Source organism: Frankliniella occidentalis, unplaced genomic scaffold, assembly GCF_000697945.3.
Source record: "Frankliniella occidentalis isolate FOCC.00 unplaced genomic scaffold, Focc_3.1 Scaffold2, whole genome shotgun sequence".
In the NCBI taxonomy this organism is placed as follows: domain Eukaryota; kingdom Metazoa; phylum Arthropoda; class Insecta; order Thysanoptera; family Thripidae; genus Frankliniella; species Frankliniella occidentalis.
In genome coordinates, this window is record NW_026267132.1 from 1771254 (window position 1) to 1777198 (window position 5945).

The 5945-nt window shown below is 56.2% G+C and overlaps 1 protein-coding gene across 6 annotated transcripts in view; it reads left to right on the top strand.

Moving 5' to 3' along the window:
• LOC113205939 (transcriptional activator MN1-like) overlaps positions 1 to 5945 on the top strand; it is a 195614-nt gene that overhangs the window by 165684 nt on the left and 23985 nt on the right. For 5 of the 6 annotated variants that reach the window (XM_052264933.1, XM_052264958.1, XM_052264963.1 and 2 more), the window contains exon 4: positions 4324 to 4367. The gene's annotated coding sequence lies outside the window, so the exon portion shown is untranslated. Of the gene's footprint in view, positions 1 to 4323; positions 4372 to 5945 lie in introns of all 6 variants that reach the window. The other variant, XM_052264943.1, reaches the window with a different exon arrangement.

Below are 5945 nucleotides of genomic sequence, written 5' to 3' on the forward strand. Positions count from 1 at the left end.
CTCTCTCTCTCTCTCTCTCTCTCTCTCTCTCTCTCTCGTTCTCCCTCAAACCGCGCGTCGTGGCCGCAGCGAGGCGGCGGGCCCCGCCACTCTCCGCCACGCCATCCAATCTCACCCTTGCCTTCCCTCCTCCACCCTGCCGGCCCGTGCCCCGGCTCGGCCCGGCCCCAGGCCCCACGCCCCGCCACTCCTTGTCCCCAGAACAATGGACTCGTTAATTAAGATTTTCTTTCATCTGCAAGCATGGCTGCTGCTGCTGCCGCTACTGCGGCCGCTGCTGCGGCCGCTGCCGAGGACTAGGCTGACTAGGCGCTAGGCTGACTAGGCGCTAGGCAAGCCACAGGGGGGGGGGGGTGTGAGTGAAGGCCGATAGGTTGGGCTCCACTCCGTCAGCTGCTGTCCCGACGGCGCGCGCGCTCCACCACCGGGGTCCGTACTCTCTCTCCATCAGTCAGACGACGGCGGCGGCGGCCTTCTTGTTGCCGCAGGAAAAACAAAAAGTGTTGTAATTAATTATTCAATCGCAGCCCGCGGCGGGGCGGCGGCGGCGGGAGGCCCTGCGGTTAGGGGGAGAGAGGGAAAGAGAGGAGAAGACACGGGCTGAATGAGAAGGGCGTTGCGGCCAAGATGTTTGTAGTGGTTAGGTGACCCCGCGTCGCCCCACCCTGATCAGGCTGTGCGCGGCATTTAGTATGCTGTGGGTGAGCCCAGCCAGCCAGCCTCGAGACATCAGAGCCGCGCGCGCTCCCCTCCACTCCCCACGCCCCTCCCTCCCCTCCTCCTACTCCCTTCCCCTCGCTGGTCCACCCGGCGCGACCCCGCGCAAGGCGTGGACACAAATACACTCGGAGACAAAAAGGCTAATGACGATTTGAGGAGACAGAGAGAGAGAGAGATAAAGGTTGGGGGGTGAGAGTTTGTTGGGCGTGAGGTCGAGAGTGAGAGAGAGAAGGGGAGAGAAAGGGGGGGGGCAAGGGGGTGGATGACACGCTAGGGCACTCAGGGCAGGTAAGGGGATCTACGAAGGGGGAATTACAACACGGGGCGAAGAGAAGAGGGGGGGGGGGAGTAAGGCCGCGGGGCAGCAATAAAGAAAGGAGAAATTCGTATTTATTTCATGAGGTGAGCGTCGCCAGGGCCGTGCAGAGGAGAAGGAAGGGGTTGTGGCTTGCGGCAGCGTGGCAGAGAGAGAGAGAGAGAGAGAGAGAGAGAGAGAGAGAGAGAGAGAGAGAGAGAGTATGACCGCAGCGTGCCTGCGTGCCGTTCTCAAAAGGTTTCACATTTTTAAACAAAAAGTCGCGATTTCACACATCTCTCTTTTTCTCTCTTTGTTTTTTGCCACACTCCGTTCGTTTTGTTTCTGTTGCTCTCGTTGATATCCGCGGTGCGGCGCTGTCACTAGCCGGCGCGCTCCCGTGTTTATTTCTCGGGAAGCCTTTTTCCCTCGGCTTGTCTTGGGGGAGCAATACGACCAACCCTATCAGGTCGCAACACCCTCTCAACTGCGGCTCCGGCGCCCGCGAGATACGCCCCGCCCGGAGACCGTCGCCCGGAACAACACGATTTGAAAAACACAAGAGGCGGCTGCTCCCGGTCGGGCGCTAGACAGGAAAGGCGCGACAGCCGACATTGTAATTCCTGGTAAAATGCGGGCATGGCGGGGTGAGGCAAGGTGGGGCGGGGCGAGGAGGAATTGCACCGCCCCGACGTGGCGCCGCGCTGCACGTGCTGCAGGTTTATCATTCATTTAAGAAGGCGGAGAGGCCATTAAAGACATCGGTGCGTGAAATATGCGGGGCGCTGCGCTACATACACTGCGCGGGGGTGGCGCCAGCTTGAGCAGCTGAGGGGCCAAACTGTACTCGGTACCTCTGTGCGGGAGGGCGAGGGGAGATGCAATTAGGGATTTTCAATTTCCGGTAATGGGTTTTGAAAACAATAGTTCAAGATTTCGTTTTGAATCTTTTGAATTTCTCCCTTTAAAGTTTCATTTTTTAATATTTTTCTTGAAAATGTCCCATGTGAAAAGTTTTGAACTTTCAAATCCGTATAGATGCAATATCGCAGGCCGTCAGGAGTCCAAGTCGGCCTGGCCATGGCCATGTGCTGCTGTACGGACAGGTTCGCTTTCCTCCTGAGAGTGCCTGCGGAACTGCTGACCGGGCTCGGCGCCCCTCGGGCTTTTTCGGATAGCAATGCCATGCCTATGCGCGTTTCGCCTTCTGTTGAGATTTCAGCGTGGCCGGGCTTGTCGGGGCGGCGGTCCTTGTGCGGGGCCGGCGGCGCGGAGCGGCCATACATCACTGCACCATATTTGTACAAGCATTGCCTGGCGCGGCGGGGCGGCGGTGCCCCTTCCGCTATCGTGATGGCCGATGATTTATAAGGCTCCTGAGCCTCAAGGAAGCTCTCCTCTGCGCTCCGCCGCCCGCCGGCCCCTCCCCCTTCACCCTTCCCTGTTGACTCTGATCGCTAAGCAAGAGGCCAGTGCACCTCGGCGCGCCCGCGCTGCAGCAGGGGCCGCTGCCGCAGCCTACCCGAAACGAGGAAAATGTTGGACGTACTTGGGAAAAAATATAAACAATTTTTTTCCGACCAGTTTATCTTTTCTGCAAGTTTAAAAAAAAGCCACACAAAGCGTATATGTAAATGTCTTTTTGGCAAACCGATATAGCGTTGTTGACCAAAAATAAGTTATATGAAACCGGGTGTAACTGTGAATACGCAGCAGTGTTGCTGGTTTTCCCACTCTTAATACCCGTAATTGGCCATGGCCCCTGCGGCCATATTTAGTATGCAATCCCGAACACTGCGGCGTATTCAGTTACACCTGGAACATGCATGGATCGAAAAAAAAAATGGAACTTCGCCTCGAAACTGGCGCTTTCTTTTTTGTAACACTCCTTCTTTTTCTTATCGCTTTACTCGATTTGAGGTGTCGTCTACTGTAGAGCGATGCGACATTCTGTCGGAGTATGCGATGGTGAAAATCCCCTCTCCTTTTCCTCTCTTCCCTCCTTTCGGCCCTGTCGAAACACACAAACTCTCTCCTCAAAAATTGCACATCGTGCGACCCCCTCGTCTTCCCCTGGACCCCCTTCCCTTTACCCCCGGTCCCCGCCCGGCCATCCATCTCCTTCGACGTGCTGCTGAGGTATCTCTCGCGCCGCAGTGCGCGGGGCCCGAGCCGCGAGCCCACCGGGCTGCACGCGCTGCATGTGGTGCGCGCTGCTGTGCGACAAAGGGGTATCAAAGCTGAGTCTGACTCTTATAGACTGCACCCAGAAAACCATATCTTTCCAACAACGAAATTTTGACGCTGACGAAACCTATGAGAATTTTTAGGCAGTCGTAATTTGACAAACCTCTTTTTTAATTTGACGAAAAACTTCGTTGGATTCGAAAAATAATTTTCGTCATCCTCACGAAAAAGAGTTATTTTGATTTCTGCTATGAAATTTTTGTTAAGCTAAATACAAAATTTATTTACGCTAAAGAACTGCCTCTCCGGGTGAGTCATATGCGTCAATATCTTTAACATCACTCTCAACGTTTTCTTGCTTTTCTTGGCAAAATTTAGGCATCCTTTTTGACCGTCAAATTTTGGAACATTCTCCAAACTTTTGGTCTGGTTGTGGCCTCTTTGAACGACAAATTTAGGAAGAAGCCAAAACGAGGCGGAAACTCGGCAGCGTCTCGAAGGATGTGAAAATTTGTCAGAGAAAATGAAATGCAAAAATGTGGGAGAGTGAATTTAAAATGTCAAAAATTTGGCACCGAAGCGGCTACGGATGTTGGAGGTTTTCTTCTTTTTTCGTTTTGCTTGATGCGGTTGGTAGTACTTCGTTGACGCGCCCTTGGAGCCCGACCTCCGTCGCCGCGGAAGAGCGTCCCGGTTGGTCAGCCTGGCGGGGCCCGGCGGCGGCGGCTGCCCCAGCGCGGCCATCACTCTGGTCATTTTATTGGCGTGGAAGTTGATGCGGCCATTCCGAGGCCATAAACATAAAGCGATAATCGTAAAGCTGATGGCTCCGATAGCTGATTAGACAAACACGATCAACTCCAGCTCCGCTCAGCTGTCTGCGGGTCAGCCGGGCCGCGCTCGTTACAGCGCGCGGGGCCGGGCCGGCGGGGCAGTTTTAGCACTGGATGACTACAACAGTTAGGTTGTTGTTTCGCTCGTGTCAACGTCGGGTCGTCTGTCACGCTGTTGGGGCTGCAGCCGCGAACGTCCTGACCCCTCTTGGTGGCCGCGACCCTATACGCTACGGGTTTTTGGTCTGTTTCTTTTCATTTAACTTGGTCCCGTTTTCTTTTTCACAGGGAGAGGAGGCTGTAGCCGGACACTGCTGATCAGCTCTGTGGAGGTAGGTAAGTCGGGTGACCGAGGGAACCTCCCCAGTTGGGGTCAAGTCCTGGGGGCGCGACAGAGCGGGAGTCGCGGGGGTGAAGGGGAGAAAGGGGGAGGGGGGGTAAGGGTGGCGACGACTGCATGAGAGTTGCTAGTCAGTAAATCAAGCACAACACACATATCTGAGCTGCGCCAGATAAATCAGAGGACAAGAGAGACCGCCTGGTCGGGCCGCCCGCGCCCGGGGGGAGAGGGGAGGCAGCCGGCGGCAGGTGGTTTAAGAACGCACGATAAATCGTACGACCATCGTCCTCTCCTTGCTCCTCGCGCTCTCCTCCTGTGCGGCTGAAGGGAAAGGGGGGGTGAGGTGAGGTTCGGGGGAGAAGGGAGTGGCCTTATGTTAAACGGGGGCTAAAAGCTGGAAAAACTTGCGAGGCGACGCAGAAAAGCGTGCACCGCCGACGCCTTGCCCTCCTGCCGACCACCGCACGTCCTACACCCCCCCCCCCTCCCTTTCCTCCTCTCCTTCCTCCTAACCCGTGGGCGTCCTGCGACGCGCCCGATGCTTATCTGCAGCACACTGTCGCTGGGATTGATAAAGAGCGCATAACAGTAAGGAAATGAAACGTAGAAGTAGTAAAAAAAGAGAGGGAGGAAAAAACGTCGTTACAAAGAGAAACATCGGAAATAATAAGATCAAGTCGAAAAATCTCCTTCCTCTTAAATCCGCGTTGAAGGTGGCCGTAAAGAGGCAAACAGACGTAAAATTGCGCGAATAAACAGCGCGGCTCTCGATCCGTTTGTCGTTTCCGCCGGGAATGTAATTGAGCGCGAAAGGCAGATGCGACGCGTAGCCTCGCGGTGAGATTACCCGTGCGAAAGTGGAAATGGGGGGGGGAGTAGGATGGGGAAGCGAGCAAACCTATCTGTCTCTCTAGCTCTTCATAGGAAAATAGGCGGGGAGGGGGAAGGGGCGCGGTAAGGCGGTGAGGGGGTTATCCAAACACAAGGATCAAGATTCAATTTCCACGGCCACTCCCCGACTCGAGTACTCTTCATTGAGAGAGACCTGCCGCTGCGAAAGGGGGGAGAGAGTGAGTGGGAGAAAGTGGGAGGGAGATATGATGTCGTGAGGTAGAGAGACAGAGAGAGAGCGGGACAGCGGTAGTATAAGACATCGTGAGGAGCAGGAGAGAGGGGGAGCCAAGTGGCTGGTGGCATTCCTCATCCACCACTTACTGGATGGGACAGCGAACTCCTCAAACCTTATCTATTCCACCTCTAACTCGATTTCTATCTCCTATCCGGCGCGCGCCTCGCGCTCCCCTCTCCCGCTAAGCCTGCGGGCTGCGGGGCTCTCGAGAGGGCACGTCGGGTGACTCGGCGTCGGGCCTGGCGCCGAGCGCAGAGGCAGTGCCGTTGGCCCGCAGGACAGCCGTGTGTCCGCGTTTCCAACCGCGCAGGCGCTGACCTGGCGCCTTGAGCATAGGCAGGGCTGACGGCCCGCAGGACAGCCGTGTGCCCGCGTTGCCTACCGCGCAGGCGCTGGCCTGGCGCCTTGAGCATAGGCAGGGCTGGCGGCCCGCAGGACAGC